Here is a 19591-nt window from a genome sequence, read left to right as displayed (position 1 = left end):
GGGCATAGGCTGGGGCTGTGGGGGCGGATTGAAGCCCAGGCTAATGGGAGGAGAGGATGCTGTAGGGGCTGAAAAGGAAACAAAATGGGGCAGGCACTGAATTGGATGGGGGTAGAATGGGGAGCAGAGTCAGACCCTCCATTTGCTCTCGGAGAGGGGCTCATGCCCCTAATCTTGCGAAGAGACCCATGAGGTGTTTGATGAAGATAGGTAGTCTGGTCCAAAAGACAGCCCACTCCCCACCCCTCCGTCACCATGCTGTGGCATTTGCTTCAATGGTAACTCGGAGATGAGAATCAACTTCTAAGTAACCGCACCACCTTGCATAGGTGCTGGGACTGCCGGCTTGAAGCGGTTTTCATTATATACAGGCTTTACAGTTTGGTTCAGTGGCTCTCAGCCCCCCTACTAAAAAAATTGTTCCACCACCCCTGCAACCTTGATGTTCCTTTATCCATGCACTGATTAGAACTGACCCTGCTTACAGTGTCAGACTTGCAAAGTTCCCAGCCTACAGCCATGGGTCATGCTTAGTATTTTCCCTTCTTATTTACTATGAATTTTCACCTTTCTCCCTACAAATTCATGTGTTTTCATATGATTTGTAACATCTAGAGGCTCCAGCCAAGATCAAGAGCTTGATTGTGTTAGGTGCTGTATGAGAACATAGAGAAAGATGGTCTCTGTATTAAAGAGTTTACTGTCTAAATAGATAAGACAAATAATGGGTGGGGTGGGGGGAAGTAGAGGTACAGAGAGGGGAAGGGACTTGCCCATAGTCACCCAGCAGGTCAGTGGCTATTGATGGATAAACTTGTTGGATAGATAGATTTGACTAAATATTTGAATCTCCACCTTTCAGTTTATTAGCATTTTTTACAAGTGAAATTCTTTCCAGTTAAATATTAAAGAGTTGTTGTTGCATCATGAGTAACTGCCAACTCTCTCTGGAAAGAGTCTGCTTATAGATTAGCTGCATTTCTGTTCCCTCACCCCTTTACCACACATGGGCATTTGCATGTAAACAGGCTCTTTGTTTCTTAAGAATTTATTTGCTCTTGCTGCTTATTTCTCCCTACCTGAACTAATAATTCTCCATGACATCAAAATCGTTTCCATAGTAATCCATTGTGAAGTCACAAACAACAAACAGAGGATTACAGTTTGAATTGAGGCCCAGCAGCCAAAGTAGAAAGAGAGCAGAGATCCTGTATTAATGCAAATGTCCTTAGAAATAACACAGCAAATACTGTTTTGTAATGTTGCTGTGTGCTGTTAAACAGCTGCCATTTCTCACCCCAGAGGGGCTGTATTTCAACTCTGGGTGAAGCACTTCCTACACTTGGTGTTTGTAATTTGATTTGGGATTGGATGAAACTATCATTTGATACAAATTATCTGTCAGCAGGATTGTTTCTGAGTGGAATGTGTGTTACAGGTTTTCATGAGCCAGACAAGATATATTCTACAGAATGTATGACTATAAAATTGAATGGCTTTAATGGAAAGTCCATTTCCCTGTTAAGCTGTGTGTATGAATTGAGCTAGAGTGTGTATTAAGGAGACATCTGCTGGCTGAGATTGCACAGTGACCTAAGGCGCATCTAAAAAGGGCTTTGCCAAACGTTAGGAAAATGTGCAGCAGTATAATGATGTTGATGAAAACGTCTAATGTAGACATACTACACCATTGCAAAATGGGGCTTGCACACCAAGACCCTTGTCTCTTTGTTATGTGTTTGTACAGTGCCTAGCATTATGGGGCTGAAAAACAGACCCACAAACACCAAACTGTACACACAGGACTTAAACCTCTAACCTTTGGACAAAGAGATTCTCAAAAGCTGGAGTCTCCTTGATTCTTACTCGTCTTTATTTTTAACGTACAAATTCCTCTGCACTGAGTGTAAGCGTAGAAGTTGCCCAACAAGAGGCAAACCTGTGGTCTCTTTGGAGAGGTTGGAAATTCCATCCTCAGATGGGGACACAGAAGAGCCCACTCTTTGGATCTCAAGAATTCCCCGTTCCTTCTCTTCTGGGCCCTTCTGTCTTTAGGCCGGCTGTCTTCACCTGTGCAAATGTCCCTTCAAAGGTGAGCACAGGCATGGAGTCTGTCATGCCACTGCTTTAAGCAATAACAGCCTCAGTGCAGATTTCCCCTTCCAAGGGAGGGCAAGAATGGTCAAGAGTCCCACTGCCCCACCCTCCAAATCCTACAGGTGCCCCATCCCCAGGGAGTGCCACAGAGAAAAGAAGAGCCTGATGCTGATGCTGTACTCCCTCTACTTCCTGAGGATCTGCTTGTCTCCTCTAGCCCCCAGGAAGACTGGACAGGTTTTTGTTGTGTTTAAAGCCTTAACCTAACACCATAGGGCCCAGTCCTGCAATCAGTGCACCTCCAGAAGTTCCACAGACTCCAGTGGGAGTTTAGACTGTATGGAGACTACAAGATTTGGGCCCATAAGGACAGGCTATATTCCCTCTCGCTGGGGAAAAAATATTGTTCCCATAAAGCAGAACACAAATCCACTTCCTCCTCAGAACATCATGCCCACCCTGGCAGCATCCTCTGAGCAGGACAGAAATTAGCATTCTGTTCCCTATGAAAACAAATCAGCAGGCATAGACCCTCTCCAAGTAGCAAGAGTAACTCCTATTGCTGTTAATATTGACCAGCTGCAGCGCTCCCAACTCATGCTGACCTTGGAGAGAAAAGGACTAGGACTGGAACTGAGACCGAGCCCCACCTGTTAATGTAGTATGGACCTCTGGATTATTTTGCAGACTTCTTTAGATCCTGCAATCACACAGATTAGTGGTAAAGAACAGCCTGTAACCAATTTACAGACCACCATTGCTCAGCATAAGGAAGGGGAATGTTCTGGGAACATTCTCTGTGACTTTCCACAAAGAATGGCCAAATTCCCTTATTTTCTGTTGTTTCACCTGAGCTGCAGTTTTACTTCTATCCCCTGAGAAATGAGGTCTTTGATGGAGACACTGACATTGCTTTTTGTCATTCTCCTTTGTATTTCAGGATGATTGGCAGGTTTAAACCCTTGGGAAGGTTAAAACAGTTCTAAAACACTGTTTAGACTCTAAGAGGTTTCTCTCTACAATGAAGGGATCTTTATAGTCTTATTATGGAGGCACTAGTCATGGTTTCATGGTTAAGGTTAAATTGAGTTTTGCTCTTAAAGCAGAGATTGTAAATGTAGGTCGGTTTAAAAAGAAGTGGGAATATGTACTGCCTCTCTATGGGGACAAATCAAATATAACTACTTCAGAACTGCCCAAATGCATAATTGTCCTGTATTTAGCACCTTGGTGACAATATTGTCTTAGTTCGTTATCTTAAATCAGACCTGTAAAGTCATTGTTACTTAGTTTTCAGTGATGGCTGATAGCCCATTCTTCATTCCTTCTGTTATAAAACATACCCACAATGATATGCAGCAAGACTGGTGGCTTAGTAACCTAGACATCAGGATTGAAATCCTTAAATGCCAGGGAATCGCAAGCTGTAACTGCAGCAGGGCTGATTCAGACCTTCATCCTTCTGAGTTAGGAAAAATGAATTTTAGCTTTAAAAAGTGGGGGAGGAAGGGAGGGCTGATTCTCTGTTGCCATGCACCTTATGAAGACATTTCTAACAGGCAAAGCAAGTGTAGAGTGGGTCTAGACTGCTCCTATGCTTAGCTTCACAATTTACATTCACTTTGCACTAGTGTAAATGACTGCACGAGGCACATGATGATGGAGAATCAGAACCTGGGGTCTTTAATGTCCATGCAATGCAGACAGAGGCCCTTAGTTTTTTAATTCTTATCTGAAAGACCTCCTGCCCCTCCCACACACACATGCAGTGAACAAGGTACAGTTCAGTGAACCTATTCAGATACCCCATTGCTGTGTCGGTTGGAGAAACTGTGACAAATATGACAATTTCCTGCAATATCTTTGGGAGATCTGATTTATATTAAGTTTATGCATCGTTGGCCAGGGATTGTATGTAATACCATGGGGAAGGCGCACCACAGTCTTCCAGAAATTAAAAACATTGGGGGATGATTAGACAAATTCTCTCAGGCTTTAACACCTCCAGAGAAGTATCACCACTGGGAACGCCCACGTATACTGGTTCAAACTGGATTCTCCAGAGATCAACAGACAAAGAAAGGACTTTTGGATAAATAGCCTGAGTTTAAATGGACTCAGAGGTAGGCTTTCTTTCTGATGCAGAAAACAGTGAGTATTTCAGTCCAGGAGGGCCTCAATCCTTTCTGGGAGGGATTGGAAGGACTGAAGGTGGGAAGATATCTGATAAGCTTTTTAGCATGCATGTAGATCTTTTTATTGTTTCCTCAGTAATACTTTCACCTTAAGAATAAATATGCCTCCTTAGAAAAAGCTGTGGCATAACATAACTGTGGACCATTACACTGTTTATAGCTTCTGAGGAGAAAGCAAAGGGCAGACACATGTCTCTTTAGGCATGCTGGGGTCCTCACAGTGCAGGCAGGGAACTGCAGCCTGGAAAAATCCCTGATTAAGAGGGAGAGACATGTGGGTCTCCGCCCAAGAAAGGAACAGCTGAGGAGCTGGGAGCCTAGAAGTGAGTGCCCGTGCTGGCCTCGGGAAGGGGAATACAGGTGCAGTTTTAAGCTTTCAGACACTTTTGCACTCTGCACATTTTGGGGCTGCGTCAAGCTTGGTGTACACGTGGAAGTTATGTCAGCATTGAAGGACTTTCCCGGGCAAAGTGCAAGTATCTCGCAAACATACTGAAGACGCATAACATCGATGTCCTTATGCTCCAAGAAACCCACGTCTCCAATGATCAACAGACTAGCCACTGCTGTATCCATTGTTACAACCTCACAACTAGCCACCACCATCGGAAATATGGCCTGGCCATATACATGAGGAACACCATCACAGGTTTTGACATCTTCCCCTCAACTGAAGAAGCCACTTACACCACCACCATCTGGATAAGGGTGTATGTTTTACGGCTTCCCTTGGCCTCTGCTGGTTGGCAGCAGTATTGCTCAATGCTCACAAATAAAACCCTTCCAAGTAGCAGGGGCCTGTGTTTTGAAAGCAGGAATATCTGAGTTCTACCCCAGCTGTTATTGTGAAGTTTAAATTGACCACAGTGCGCTGCACAGTTCTAAGATGGCCCTGGATTCATTCCAATACTTACCTCCATCACAAGGATGCTGTGAGCAGCTTTTAGCAGAGAAGGGAAGGCTGTGCTCTCCCCTCCACTCTAGCTTCTGGTTGTAAGGACTTAGGTAATGAAAGCTTATCCATTCCAGCAGCTCTGTACTGTGGCTCAGCTTCCATCCTGTGTATGGGCTTTGCTTAGCAATGCCTGCTTTAACAATCGAGCTTTAAAGAAATCTTTTTGCCTTTCTCTGCAGAAAAGTTAATCCAGTGGAATTGCAGCCTGAAGTTTTCAGTTTCTTCATCACAGGAAGTCACACCTGGCAGCTCAGCGGAAGTACAGATGACAGAGGTCACCATAGTAACTTTCAGGGGAAAGCTTTAAAACTGAATTTCTTTCTGTATGTTTTTTGGCTAAGTGCCTCACATCCTAAGACATGGGAGAGTATGAAATTTACATCAGTGGAGTATCCTAGTAGTCCAGTTACTTCCAGATTGCAAAGGATTATCAATCTTCTTTTACAGAACATACCAGCAAAGGATTTACTACAAAAAATCAAGTTCACCTAAACTTCCCAGTACTGGACTTTCATCTTCAGGGGAAACAGGACGGTTTGTGAGAACTAAGTCCTGGTCTACACAGTTTTTGTACTGGTCCATGTGAGGAACTAGCACTTCAGTGTAGATGCTACATAGGCTGACAGGATGTATTCTGTTGGTGTAGGTAATCTACCTCCCCAAGAGGCAGTAGCTAGATCAACGGAACAATTCTTCTATCGACCTAGCACTATATACACCAGGGGTTAGATAGGTATAGCTACATCTCAGTGGTGTGGATTTTTCACATCCTTGAGAGACATAGCTATGCAGATGTAAAATCCTAGTGTAGACCAGGCCAGAGTTCCCTCAGTTGGGCCTGGAGCTCGTCAGCTCAACCCTCAAGCTAGTTAATGAGCCCAGCTAGGCTGCGGCAGAATCACTTGTTTGACAACCACCACTGCTCCAACCACTAGGCATGACTACCCACACCCTGGTCCATGTCAATTAGGGGTGTGATTTTTTTATTAAACCAAAATAATTATAGTGGTATAAAATGCCTTATACTGGTATAAACACACTGGAGGGGGGGGGGGGAGAAGGGGGGTTGTACTGCTTTAAATATACTGGTATAGTCAGAGTAGTACAACTTTTGTGTGTAGACAAGCCCTAAGGCACGTAGCTGGGAGTGAGGGGAAAGACACATGAGGGACAGCTCAAAGAAAAGTAGGTTTTGATTGATTTTATCCCAGAGTCTCAGTCTTAATCTAAAGTACAGCGTCTTGGCAGCATAGTATGTTGGCTAGGATTGTGAAAAAAATCACACCTTCCAGCCAACACAGCTGTGTCAGCAAAAACCCCAGTGTAGCCATAACTATACTGACAGAAGAATGCTTCCATCAGTTTACCTAATGTCATTTGGGGAGGTGAAGTGGTTTTGTAAACAGAAGTCTTTAATAGGGGGCTCCACCAGCAAAGGCTCTGTAGTGTAGACGAGTCCTCAGGTAAGCCGTGCTTATTGTCAAAATCAAAAAATATCACTACAAAAGTGTCCCCATTTTTAGGATCACAACATGCTCATACAAAAGGTTAAAGTAGGCTTTAAAAAAAAAAAAAAAGTAGTTGCTGGTGTTGCTACTGCCAGTGACATGGGCATTTCCCCCTACAATTTACTGTTGTAAATGAATGTATCATGAAGCACTGAGCAAGTATTAACATTCACTCTGGGGGAAAAAATAGCTCTGAGAGGGTATGTGATTGTTCAGGTTTTCTCTTTGCCCCAAACACAGAACATGTTCTACTTACTTATAGCCACATCTTAAATAAGTCTCTAGATTAGGAAAATCCTTAAATGTTGTGATTGATTAAATGAACAGGTGGGACATTTCAGGTGTCCCAGAAGATGTTCCTGGGATGTTCTGGGTAAAATGCCTAAGTGAATTAAGTGCCTATGTCAGTTTTTATAATGGAACAGGCACCTAAGCGAAAAACTATGAAAAATTGGGACTGTCCTAGTAAAACAGATATATGGTTACTTTAGTCCCAGGGCATGCTTTGTACCTTGTGTAGACATGTATGCCTGTACTGCCATCCTGATATGTTTGCATTCTGCACCCACAGCACCAGAGGGGTGTCTGGCTGGTGAGTCTTGCCCACATGCTCAGGGTTTACCTCATCACTATATTTGGGGTCGGGAAGGAATTTTCCCTTATGGCAGGTTGGCAGAGGCCCTGGGGGTTTTTCGCCTTCCTCTGCAGCATGGGACATGGGGTCACTTGCTGGTGGATTCTCTGTACCTTGAAGTTTGTAAATCATTATTTTGAGGACTTCAGTAACTCAGTCTTAGGTTAGGGGGTCTATTACAGGAGTGGGTGGATGAAGTTCTGTGGCTTGCATTGTGCAGGAGGTTAGACTAGATGATCTTAATGGTCCCTTCTGACCTTATAGTCTACGGGACTGAAGGTAAAGAAGAATCAGGCCCATTACCTGCCCTGTCCCATCCTATCTTGTAGTAGTCTGAAATGCAACCTAATGTCAAGTACACAATCCCTTAGTAAATCCCTCCAAACTCCAGATATTAGCCAATTCCCTGCTGGTTTTAATTATTTTTAATTAGAAGCTTTTCATTGTTTGTGTATCAAGCTGGTCACTAGAATAAATTCTTCCCTGTTTCTTGCACCTGTTGTGTAAGCCAGATCTCATCACTTCCATTCCAGTCCCTTCAGGACTAACATCAATTCAGTGAAAGTCTTCTAGTTCTAGAAAGCTGTTAATGATGACACAGTGATCTTCCGGCTAAGGGAGTAGACAGACCATACACAGTAGCATGAGTGAACTGCATTTATACCAGTCAGCCGCAAGAGGGCACACTCCTCTCTAAAAGTGACCTATGAAGTGACTAAAATCTAGTCCCTTGGGTAATGTGTGCTCAATAAAACTGGTTGTAGTGTTAAAACTTAAACAAATTTTGACCAAAAAAAAAAAAAGGTGTTTTGAAGAAATCAAAATGTTTTGTGGAATGGAATCATTCCGGGTCCTTTGAAATTTCAAGTTTTTCTATGAAAAATGTCAGCATGAAAAGACCTGACGAAGAGCTCTGGGTAGTCGGAAGCTTGGCTCTTTCACCAACAGACTCTGGTCCAGTAAAAGATATGACCTCACTCACCTCGTCTCACTAACATTAAACCATTGTTTTCAGTATCGATGGGGGGAAAAGCACCCCATTTTCCTTCACTTTTTTTTACCCCCACTCCCTTTTTTCCAATGTGAAGACACAACAGAGACAAATGGCTAAAATGAAACTTTTTTTTTTTAAATGTTTTGAATTTTTTGTTTAAAAAAATAAAAAATTTCAAATGAAACAAAAAAAGTCATCACTTTCCATCCCGCCCTCCCCCCAATAAAACCTTTTTTCAACCAGCTCCAGTGCTGAAGGCCTCAACAGCCGTGCTAAGGGTACATCTACACTGAAAATGCTACAGTGGCTCAGCTACACCATTGCAGCGGTGCCGCTGTAGCGCTTCAGTGTAGACACTAACTATGCCGATGGAAGGGGTTCTCCCATCAGTGCAGGTAATCCACCTTCCCGAAAGACAGCAGCTAAGTTGACGGAAGAATTCTTCCATTGACCTAGCACTGTCTACCCTGGGAGTTAGGACGACTCTCAGGGGTGTGGATTTTTCACGCACTTGAGGCCTTGTCTACATTATGAAATTATGTCGACCTAAGTTAGATCAAATGTACAGCCAACGCAGTAATTACTGGGGTTTTTCATATCCACACTAGCGCCTTCTGTCGGCATACGTGTCCTCACCAGAAGCACTTCCACCAATGTAACGGGCAGTGGGGGACACTGGCAGCCCAGAGCACCACTAGCCCCTCCTGGTGAGGGATTGAGGGGAAAGGGAGGAGAGCCTGGGTTCCTCCCCACCCCAATCCCTTACTGGGAGGCAGCGGCAGGGGCTCCGGGCTGTCACCAACAGGCGATGTACGGCCTAGTCTACACTAGAAAGTTTTGTCAATACAAGTTACAGCAATGATCAAAAAGCGCTGTAATTACGTTTGTGCCTGTCCACACAGCACTCATGTTGCCGAAGCGCATCCACAGTTGGTGCTCTAGCATCAATAGTGAGAGCAGTGCACTGTGGGCAGCTATCCCAATGTGCAACTCGCCACTAGGAGTTGTGGGAAGGCAGATGCGAATCGCAGTGCATCATGAGGGTGGGTTCAACGTCCTATGATGCAGTGACTTCTGTCCCGTTATTCCATCAGTTTCGGACTGGGTTTCGCAGCATCTTTCAACGGCCCCAGTTTCCTGAGCACCCGCCATCTCTGTCTGAAAGGATGGGTCCTGCACTGCTCTCCAATGTTGTTGTCAGTGTTCTGAACACATCACGGCTGGTCATGCAGTATATCACGAGCTCCCTATTGGAACTAGAATCTGAGGCACCTGACCTGCTGTGTGACATGCAAACAAACAACGCCGGATTACTGTTTGCATTCATGGAGCACCTGTATACGGTGCACCACTGCTTTTGGGCGCATGAAACAAGCACTGAGTGGTGGGATCGCATCGTTTTGCAGATATAGGATGATGAGATAGTTTTATGTTGTCACAAAATCAGGGGAGTTGGGTCAGTGGGGGGGAAGATTGCAGTGTGTACACCATCGTTGTGGTGCAAAAAGCTGACTTTGGTCGACAAAAGTCTGTGGTGTAGTCCAGTCCATATTGAGTGCACTGTACTACCTAAGAACTTTTGGTCCCTGATTCTTCCCTGCTCATTCATGTGTCATCATTTACAATTGTGCAAAGTGCAGATGAGATGTAAAATGTCACAGGGCCTGATTTGGTAGCATTTTACATCCAGTTTGCACAGAGGGAAATAACACCAAGTGCAAGGCAGAGCATGTCTAGACTAGGATAATGGGTCAGCTAAAGTGTTTTAACAAACAGATTTTAAAATTCTAATGCAGACAGGGCAAGTTGTATTTGAACATGTGTTCACTAGCCAAAGGGAACCCAAAAGGAGCTGAATAGCCTTGTAGACCTCCATCGCAACTGTGCTACTGAAACTGGTTCCCCACTACTGATAGAGATCTGGGTGACAGACTTCCATAAGGGGATTGCCACTTGCTTCTCCATGCAGAGGGATATTCTCATCCTGGTCTTCTTGTGCTGAAGAGCTGAGGCAAGCTTAGCCCACAGTTCCAGGAACGTGGCCTTCTGCAGCCACTGATGGCCCCCAGCGTGATCCAGTTCTACCATTCAGTGCTCATTGGCTAGCCCAAAAGTATTGGTCCACCAAGTATAGCTATTCTGAAGCTAGAACTTACAGGAATGCTTGCGCAACATTAAAGCACAAGTTCTCTTCTACCAGCTCCTGCCTGAAGATTCCTCTAGTAAGCACAGCAAACTCCGTGCTGTGGCCACTGTAATATAACAGGATCTGCTTTACTGTCATAATAGTGGATAAGAGTGCACTGCCTTCATTTGGCCTTCATCCGTGCTGGCAGAGATCAATTTGGAAACAGTGCAGGCACCAAGTGAATTCTGGAATACAGTGGAAGTGATGATGGACATTTGACCTCTGTTCCCATCGTTCCTTCAGATGCCAGTAGGTATCCCAGAATCCACAGCAAAGGTTTCCCAGAATGCAGTGGGCATGGAGGCAGTGCAAGGAACTTTGTGTTACCCATTCAGAGTGTTAAACCAATGCTGCGTAGTGTCCTGTGAACACAAGCCTTGAAATACCATGTTGCTTGTGCCAGTGCAAGCTTCATGGTGTGAATGCACTCAGCTGAAATAGTTCTATTGATTTAACTAAACCAATATACTGTAACTTTTGTGTATAGGCGGCACTTAGACAGACAAGCCCACAGTGTCAGAACAGCACTGGGCGGATGACCAGTGCTTAAAGTTTCAATGGAGCATTTCAACACCCTCCTGTAAGTGACAGGAATTCCTTTCTAATGTAATGGCTTGAACTGACTTCCTCTTTGTTTGCAAGATAACCACAGACACACTGGCACAATAAACAGCTGGGCAAGCCACTTGCTCAACCGTTTCTGGGGGAAAAGCCAAAGAGTTCTTGTAATAGAGCTGGCTTTGTGACCAATTTGGCTTGGTATGAGTTCTTTTGAAATCTTATCATAAGAGCTGGACTGGAAATAGTTTTCCCAGTCAGCTAAAAAAAAAAAAAAAGATTTTGAAAAAATTTCCCATCACAAATCAGGATGAAAAATTGAAATACCAGAAAAAAGGATGAATCAAAAAAAAAAATCAGGTAAATTGAAACATGTCATTTCTGTAATTTCAACCATCTTGTTTCAATTTGAACCATTTTTTTAAGTCTAAAATTATCTTAAATATCAAAACAAAGTTGCTTTGAAGTGGAAAACTGGAATTCTTCATTTTGGAAGTGTCAAAAGGAACCATCTCAACAATTTCAAAACTTTTTTTCCCCAAAAACATTTTTCAAGTTGAAAAATTAATCAAAACTGACTCTTCCCTGTGGAAAGTTTCCATTTAGAGAGATTGGCATTTTTCCAACGAATAAATATTGCTGCAAAAAATTCCCCACCAGCTCTAGTGACAGTTAATGTGTGGGAGGCTGAGTTAAACTCACAGAGGCTTAAGCCTTCTCTACAATACACCTGTAACCGAGTCATCAATTCTCTGGCCAAATTGTCCCAAGACACAAAGGGCTCATCTACATTCGTCTTTAACCCAGTGAAGAGGCCTGCTTACAAACACCGATGTTCCCTAGTCTCATTACAACACGGTTGATTTCTGACCCAGTTACAAGCCCTGATAGGATTCAACCTTGTCCTCGTAACTGGGCTAAAGTCTAGGCCAGTCCTTATTGCAAAATTTTAACCCTGTTGCAGCTGAGTCAGGGACCAACTGTGGAGTAACTAGGTCCCCTGACTCAGGGACTATGCTGGCATAATCTCATTGCGTAAATGCAGCCTACAGTGACAGAAGAGGTTTATTTGTCCCCGTAGGAACACCGCCTCACCAAGCGACAGTACCTAGGATGACGGAAGCATTCTTCCATCTATCTAGCTGCATCTACACCACAACTTATGTTGACATAACTGAGACCCACTGTTTTTGCTGGAGTTCTGAAACCAGATCCACTCGAACTGCTTGCATCAATCAAATTTTGCATCAAATTAATTTTCCGTCAAAATTCTTGTTCGAGAGCATAAATGCTTGTGAGTAACATAGGCTAGAAATTCTGGGCCCAGTTCTCCATTTCCTTGCACTTTCTGTAGGCTTTCCCCCCTGTATAACATGGGTGTAAAAACATTTGCAAGTCATACACTCCCCTTGGCATTCACTTTGCACAATGTAAATGACAATGCAAAGGCTGCATCTAGACTAGGAAAACAGGCTGTGTTTTAAAATGTGCTCATAACGTTTTAACTAATGTGATTTTAAACAGGATTTTGTGCATTGTAAGGACAGGGGAAGCGGAGTTTAAAAAAAGCTGGTCACAGCTGGCTCTAGGATTTGTGTTCTATGGTGCTTGTCAGCGTTATCAGTTGGTGTCTGTGTGGTTCTCTCCGTGTGCTGTCCCAGCTCTGCGCAGAGAGCTAGCTCAGCAGACCTTGATAGCATTACCCAGAAAGAACACAGACTCAGTTCGGTGGTGGAGGCGCTCAGCCAGGTTTATAGCCCTCAAAACACAGTATTAGCTTCCCAGATCAATGTCTACAGGCACACTAACACATGAGTGGCCAATGGCATGGACTTAACTCAGTCAGCAGTGGGACTTTCTGCTGCCCCCTAAGCTGGGCAAAGGGTTACGGCAAGGTACCTCAACATTTAGAGACTGAGACAAACAATCTGGGATAAACAACTGACGTACCACCTTACGTGTTTCATGACATTTGTTACTTCCCCTTGTACCTTTCTCCTGATGTTTCAGACAAAAAATTCACTATTCATCAATTCTGTCAAACCATTTTATCTTGTGCTTTTGGTTAGGATGTACTTGTGTTAGTCTGCTGGAACACATTGACATATTCAGTGTGTTTTAGCAATGCTAGCACTAGCTGTGCCAAGTTAATGTACCGGACAGTGAACTTGCAGGCAAGCATCTACTTTATGACAGAGCCTGACCTTTGCTCATAGCATAACTTCTTCTGGCTTTGGTTCAGGTCTCAAGCCTTGCACCAGACCCTGTGCTCCAGGGTCTCTCTTTGTACTACAGTAAGAATCAGATTGCAAAAGGGCCAATATTTCAGAGTGACCTGAATTTGACTTACTAGGATCAGATTCTCAGTTGATGTATATAGGGGTTTTCCCACTGACTTAATTTAAGCTTTGCTGATTTATGGCAGCTGAGAATCTGATCCAATTCTAGGACCTAAAGTTCCCTTTACTCTACAGGTGGTGTAGAGTCCTCATTGTGAACAACGGATAGTCAAGGCTGCTTATGTTTAGAAACTATCTTGTTACTATTGGATGCTCCTGTCCCCATCACCTCAGACTCAAAGACTTTAAGGTCAGAAAGGACCATTGTGATCATCTAGTCTGACCTCCTGTACAATGCAAGCCACAGAACCTCATCCACCCGACTCCTGTAATAGACCCCTAACTTATGACTGACTTATTGCCCAGTCCTCAAATCATGGTTTAAAGACTTCAAGCTACAGAGAATCCACTAGCAAGTGACTCGTTCCCCATGCTGTTTACCATCTTGTTTCCTGAGTTGGTTTACTCTTCACATGTTGCACTTAACTCCTGATTTATCAGCTTCCAGGTTTACATTTTTCCAGTTATCTTTCATGTCATTGGCCGGGAGTGCAGTTGGATCTTCCTAGGTCGCTGGCTACCAACGATAATGATTCTACAGCTGGAACACTGGTTAATAACTCTGTTGATGGCATGTGAGTCAGAACAGACTCCAGTTCACGCTCTGCGTTAGCGTTGCAAGACTAACATGAGAAAAAAAAGCAGCAGAGCCTGCTCTGGGTCACTTAAGTCAGCAGATGTAACTCACTCCACATGGGGAGCAGTCTGGCTGAATAAGGCGATGCTGTTTTCACCGTCATGTTTCTCTGCATGTTCCAACATGTGTTTAGTGAAGCTTCTAAGGGGGGGGGGGGGAGGAGGAAGGTAACAATGCAAACAGTACTTCCCCCATTCACAGAAGGTTAAGTGCCTTGTGGTAGGTCACACAGGAAATTTGTGGCAGAGTTGGCAAACAATAGGCCCCAGTTCCATCCACAGAACCTCTCACTCTCAGAAAAACAGCTTCACATCTATGGTGCTTGCGTTGTCTGTAAAATATACTAATTTTGGTCAGGCGCTTTGAAATCTACAGATATTAACACAGCAGGGCCTGATTCTCTGTTATCCTGCACCTTCTCCAGACATTTATACTGGCACAAGATGGGCGTTAAATGCTTCCATCCTGATTCGGTAGCATTTTCACTCCATTTTGCACTGCAGTAAATGACTTAACAAGGTGCAGGGCATGGCTTGTACTTAAACCAGGAAAAAAAGGTGGGTTTTTTTTGTTTTTTTTTTTTAAGAGTGAGATAGCAAACATGCTGCAAAATCCTGGTGTAGACAAGGCACGTTGTAGTTTTACTTTGGTGTGGATGGTAGGTTGGGAGAGGAGGAATCCCTCTATTTTAAGGTTTTATCCTGCCACCCATCACCTTCCACATCAAATCAATAGCAAAAGCTAATTCCCAAGTGGACTTCCTGGAATCTCTGGCTCTTCTTCATCCTTGGGGTCAAAACTCTGCTTGGGGCAGGGTTTTGTTTTTTTGACTGGTTGGGGTAGGGGTTAGGGACAGATGGAGGTGTCAGTATTGTGAATGTGTCTCTTATAGCAGAAAAGTTTTTTCCAAGGAGGAAGGTTTTATAGCACTCCCTCACTATGGTCAAACTATATTCACCTGATCTCTGGAAGTTTGTTCCCCAGCCAGATCCCCTTGACCAAGAATGCTACTTCACCAGCTCTCAAGTGCTTAGGCCTGGACTTTATGAGCAGTATTGTCTTGGAGGGAGCACAGCTGATGTGGTATATGTTGTGTATTTTGTGTCTTGCCTTATTGCCTAGGTTCCTGACTGGAAGGAACCAATTCCAGGAGCGAGAGGGATTCCTCCTTCTTTTCTCCCAGTCAGTCAGTCCTTGGCCTCTCTGGTGAGGCAATCAGTTAATCCAGTTGTAGTGGTGACTTTCATGATGTGAACATCTGTTTACATTTCACACAGGCCCCTGAACAGCCAGCACCTGGCAAGAACTTTCCGTCTCCACTGACCTAGGCTAGATATGAAACAACCACCTAGAGGTGAATGATTCTGTATTCCATTAACAATCCCCAAAGTCAACCAGTCCAGTCCGTCCTGTGGATGGGGTCTGATAAATAGGCAAACCCTGGGATACTCAATGAAGTTAGCTCTCCATCAATTTAGAACCAGTAGAGGGAAATACATCACAAAGACTATAGCTATCCTGTAGCATTCACTGCTCTAAGGAGTCAGAGCTAACTACTGGGTGTGGATTTAAAAAGGGCTGGGTCATTTGATGACCAATTGGTAATAACTGTTGTCAATGTGCCACTTAAGGCTAATCCCCTCTCTCATTGCAGAGTGTAAACTGATCCCCCACAGGTGGTGGGAACAAATCCTCCACTCCTCCTGGGCACAGTTGTCCCAGTGACCAGCTGCATTGCGGGGGAGTGTGCTTCGCTCTAGTCTGAAGCACTGCCAATAATACATCATAGCACCTTCCAGCCAAGGATCATGGAGAGTTTTACAACAGTGTGGATTTATCATCACAGTCCCCCAGTGCAAGATAGACCAATGTTGCAACCTCCAACTGACAGGAAGGTGAGACACAGAGAAACAACTTGCACGGCTTCACACGTTGTCAGAGATCAGGACTTGGGCAGTTGTGCCTAGTGGTTAGAGCAGGAATTGGTAGCCAGGAATAGGAGCCAAGGATCAGAGCTGAAGTCAGAGGTCAAGAATTGGAGCTGAGGAACAGAGCTGGCTTACCTAGAGTGAGGCAAGGCTGGAATAAGCAGGAGCTGTCACAGCCATGGGCAAATCCTTTTTGAGCAACCACTAGATTATGGATAGGCCTAGGGGCTGGTCCGCTGACTTTTCCCACTAATCAGGTCAGCTGTGCTCATTAGGTTGCCTGGAGACTGGCTCTGTTGTAGGCCATGATTCCTGAAGTACACAGTCAGGGGTATTGCCAGGAATAGCACCCACATCTGTTACTTCCCGAGCCTGTGCCCCTAGATCATCTTTCATTCTCAAGCATTCCATATTCCTCCCATAAAAAGTAGTTACTGGCAAAGAATAAATGCAGATGCAGGAGCAAACAGACCATAGGCTTTATATTCCTGATTTCTTAAATGCTGCTTACGTGCTCTACTGTATCAGAAACCAGGAACATTTTAGATCATTTGCCGTAAACTAACACATCGCCAGATGTGTGTGGGGGGGAGGGATGAAAGATTGAGGAAAGAAGGGTCTCTGTAATTCTATCAATGCATTTCTTGTGTCACGTGTGTTTCTATATGGAGCTGTATTTCTCCCTTCTGCAAGTCCCTCCCTCAATGTGAGCTACCAGAATCAGCTGAACACACGTACAGCACATCTGAGCAGGCAGAGTCAATCAGCACTTCCAAGCTGACACCCTCACATGCTACGAACTCCATACAGAATTTAGTTCAGCAGGGCAACCATAAAATGCAGTCCGATACATGCACACAGGTTAATGGAGCGTCTGAGCAGGCAGGATCAATCAGCACCTTTGAGCAGGCAGGGTCATTCAGCACTTCCAACCTGACACCCTCACATGCCAGAGACTCAGCATTCCCCACCCCTCCCTCAATCTCATGTCACAATTGTCCTGGTATTAACTCTACATATGAGCAGACCCCACAGGATTTTTGGGCGTTACAGGGATCTTTGGCTTAGATAAGAGAAGCATTACTGCAAAGCAAATAGGGAAACCAAGAAAACGAAAGAGTAACCGAAGTTTGGAGAGAGTATGGCAAACAGCTTGACCATAAAAGTTATTTTATTGCCAGGTATATAAAACTTATGATACTAGTAGTCATAGCCAGACCAGGAGAGAAACAAACAAAATAGTCACAATATTACACAGTTTCAGTTGGGATATTGGGGAAATCTAGCTCAAATTTGATCACAAAAGTCAGGTTTTGAAAGTGATACCTGAAGTAAGAGAGAAAGAAAGAGTTGGAGTCTCACCACTCAGTGAAGCTTGACCTGGTTGAGGTTCCCAGGTGTTCTTTGGAGAGGATCCAGAGTGCTCAAGACTGGCAGAGCCCCCAGCACAATCAGTGAAAAGGTGAAGTCCCAGTGGAACTGATGGAAGTTTTGGATCCAAGCACCAGAACAGAATTTTGAACTTGGGTAGGGGTTTTTGTAGGGAAGCAACTCTGGTTCAAGGGAAAACACTAGATTTGTTTATGGGTAAATGATGACTCACGGGAGTATTCCAGAGTTGTTTTGTTTAGGCTGGACAATAGAAACTGATAAGTCCTGGCTATGGGCAATGTTACTCCAAGGGAGCTCACAATGCAATCATGAAGATTCAGAATTTTGGATACCCAAAAAGGATTCATTACTAGCATTGGTCTGATAAATGCTGAGCTGGGTGTGTTCAGGCATCTGGAGCAGAGATCTCCCATCATGCAGCGCTGCCCTGCTTCTTTGGTCCCAGAGTTCAGTGCAGTCCCCGCCTTGGAATCTCTGTTCTCAGCTCTGAATGCTAATGGCAGTGCAAATGAGATGCAAATGAGACTAGGGGAGTTGCCTTAATTCTGTCACCCTTGTCCAAAGGGGTTTAGGTGTGTCTCCCACTGCATTTTCATTGGTTTTTGTAAGTCTTTCTTCTGATCAGTTCTGGTTCAGGCAGGGGTGAGTCCTTCATGAATCAGAAAGGCTGGATACTGTGCCAGGGTTCCCCAGGAACACAGAGCTGCCAGGTAACACCAGGCATGTCTCTCCTTCCTCAAAGGAAAAGAGCTCCAATCTGTCACAATTAACACCGATTGGTGCAATGCCTTGACCACCCCAGCCTGCTTCCATCAAAAGTGTTCCTCCAACTTCCAGAGGCACCTAGGGCCACTAGGAGATTTTTCTTTCCCCATGGATGCACATTAACCTCAATCTTTCCCCTAGCACCCAGTCTCCTAACCAATAAGCATCCCTCAGCAGAATCTACTAGATCTGTCCCTAATCACCACCCAACTCTCAGAGCCTGTGGGTGTTTGTTTTAATTGCTTTCTGAAGGTTTCCACCCACCCATAGAACTTTGCAAGATTATCGTTCACATAGGGGCAATCCCTTTTCAGATGTCTTGGGCCCCCACATTGATAAACAATTTGGCAGTTTGTGGGTGGGGTGTCCTCCCTTTCTTCTCCCGCAGCTTTGTAGTCAGTAGTTCCCCACCTTACTTCCCCAGGTCACTTCCCTCAAATGAACACATTATTTTACTGGGGACAACAGTTTCCATGAACTCCTCAGTGAATAGTGTCTTCCTCCAGAATAGTGGGTTGGTGCCGCTGCACCCAAGATCTAATGACCTGGGTGGGGGGCACCGCCAAAGCTGTTCCAAAATAATGGAATCCATGATCTTCCCTGCTCCTTGGTCACCTGGCCTCGTCCACCCAGTGGCCCAATCCAATCATTTTTGTGCAAAGGTCCTAGGTTTTGTCCCGTGAGCACCTTGCTGCCCGAAACTTCTGGCTGTACTGATCTGCTGACAGACCCATCCCATCTCAAATGGCTGCCGTTATGGTATCATAATCCGAGGCTTGGTCATCGCTTAGCACCACATAAACAGTTAGAGTTTCTGGTAGGGAGCCAGTTGGAGAGCCCCTACCCTCTTTACCCAGTCTGCTCCTGAAGCCACCCTCTCAAACATTAACCAGAAGGCACCCGGATCATGCGTGGGGCCTATTTTACACAGCCCCAGGGCCCCTTACCCAGTTATCCCTCGCTATCCTGGGACTCGCCAGCTTCTCCAAGATCTCTGGCCGCATGGTTGCGATTGACCTGCAATAAACTGCTGTAGGCTTTGTTGCTGTTCCACTGTTTGTTGTTCCCCATCCCCTATTAGCGGGGTACCTCTCACCCCCGACTACTTGCCATTATATTTGCTTTTAGTCAGTTGTCCAAAAAGTGAAGTCAGAGCAAGGTTCAAATGTTCCCTGCCGAATGCTAAAGGAGAAGAAACAAAAGCAATGGAACGCCAAAGAGCATACGGATTTGTGCCAGGCACGGATTGGGGTTTTAAAACAACGTATCCCACGAGATTTTTTTTTTACTTGATGAAGCTAATGGTTGGTTACCAGATGACAAGCCTACATTATTCCGTGA

At 44.6% G+C, this 19591-nt stretch overlaps 1 protein-coding gene across 1 annotated transcript in view; it reads right to left on the bottom strand.

The window, feature by feature from the left end:
• RFX2 (regulatory factor X2) overlaps positions 1–19591 on the bottom strand; it is a 137430-nt gene that overhangs the window by 83181 nt on the left and 34658 nt on the right. The gene's annotated exons all lie outside the window — the stretch shown is intronic.

This window comes from Emydura macquarii, unplaced genomic scaffold (assembly GCF_026122565.2).
Source record: "Emydura macquarii macquarii isolate MOO-44397 ecotype Brisbane River unplaced genomic scaffold, CSIRO-AGI_Emac_v2 contig_306, whole genome shotgun sequence".
NCBI classification, from domain to species: domain Eukaryota; kingdom Metazoa; phylum Chordata; order Testudines; family Chelidae; genus Emydura; species Emydura macquarii.
The sequence above is the reverse complement of the archived record's forward strand: the minus strand, read 5'-3'. Positions and strand labels throughout refer to the sequence as shown.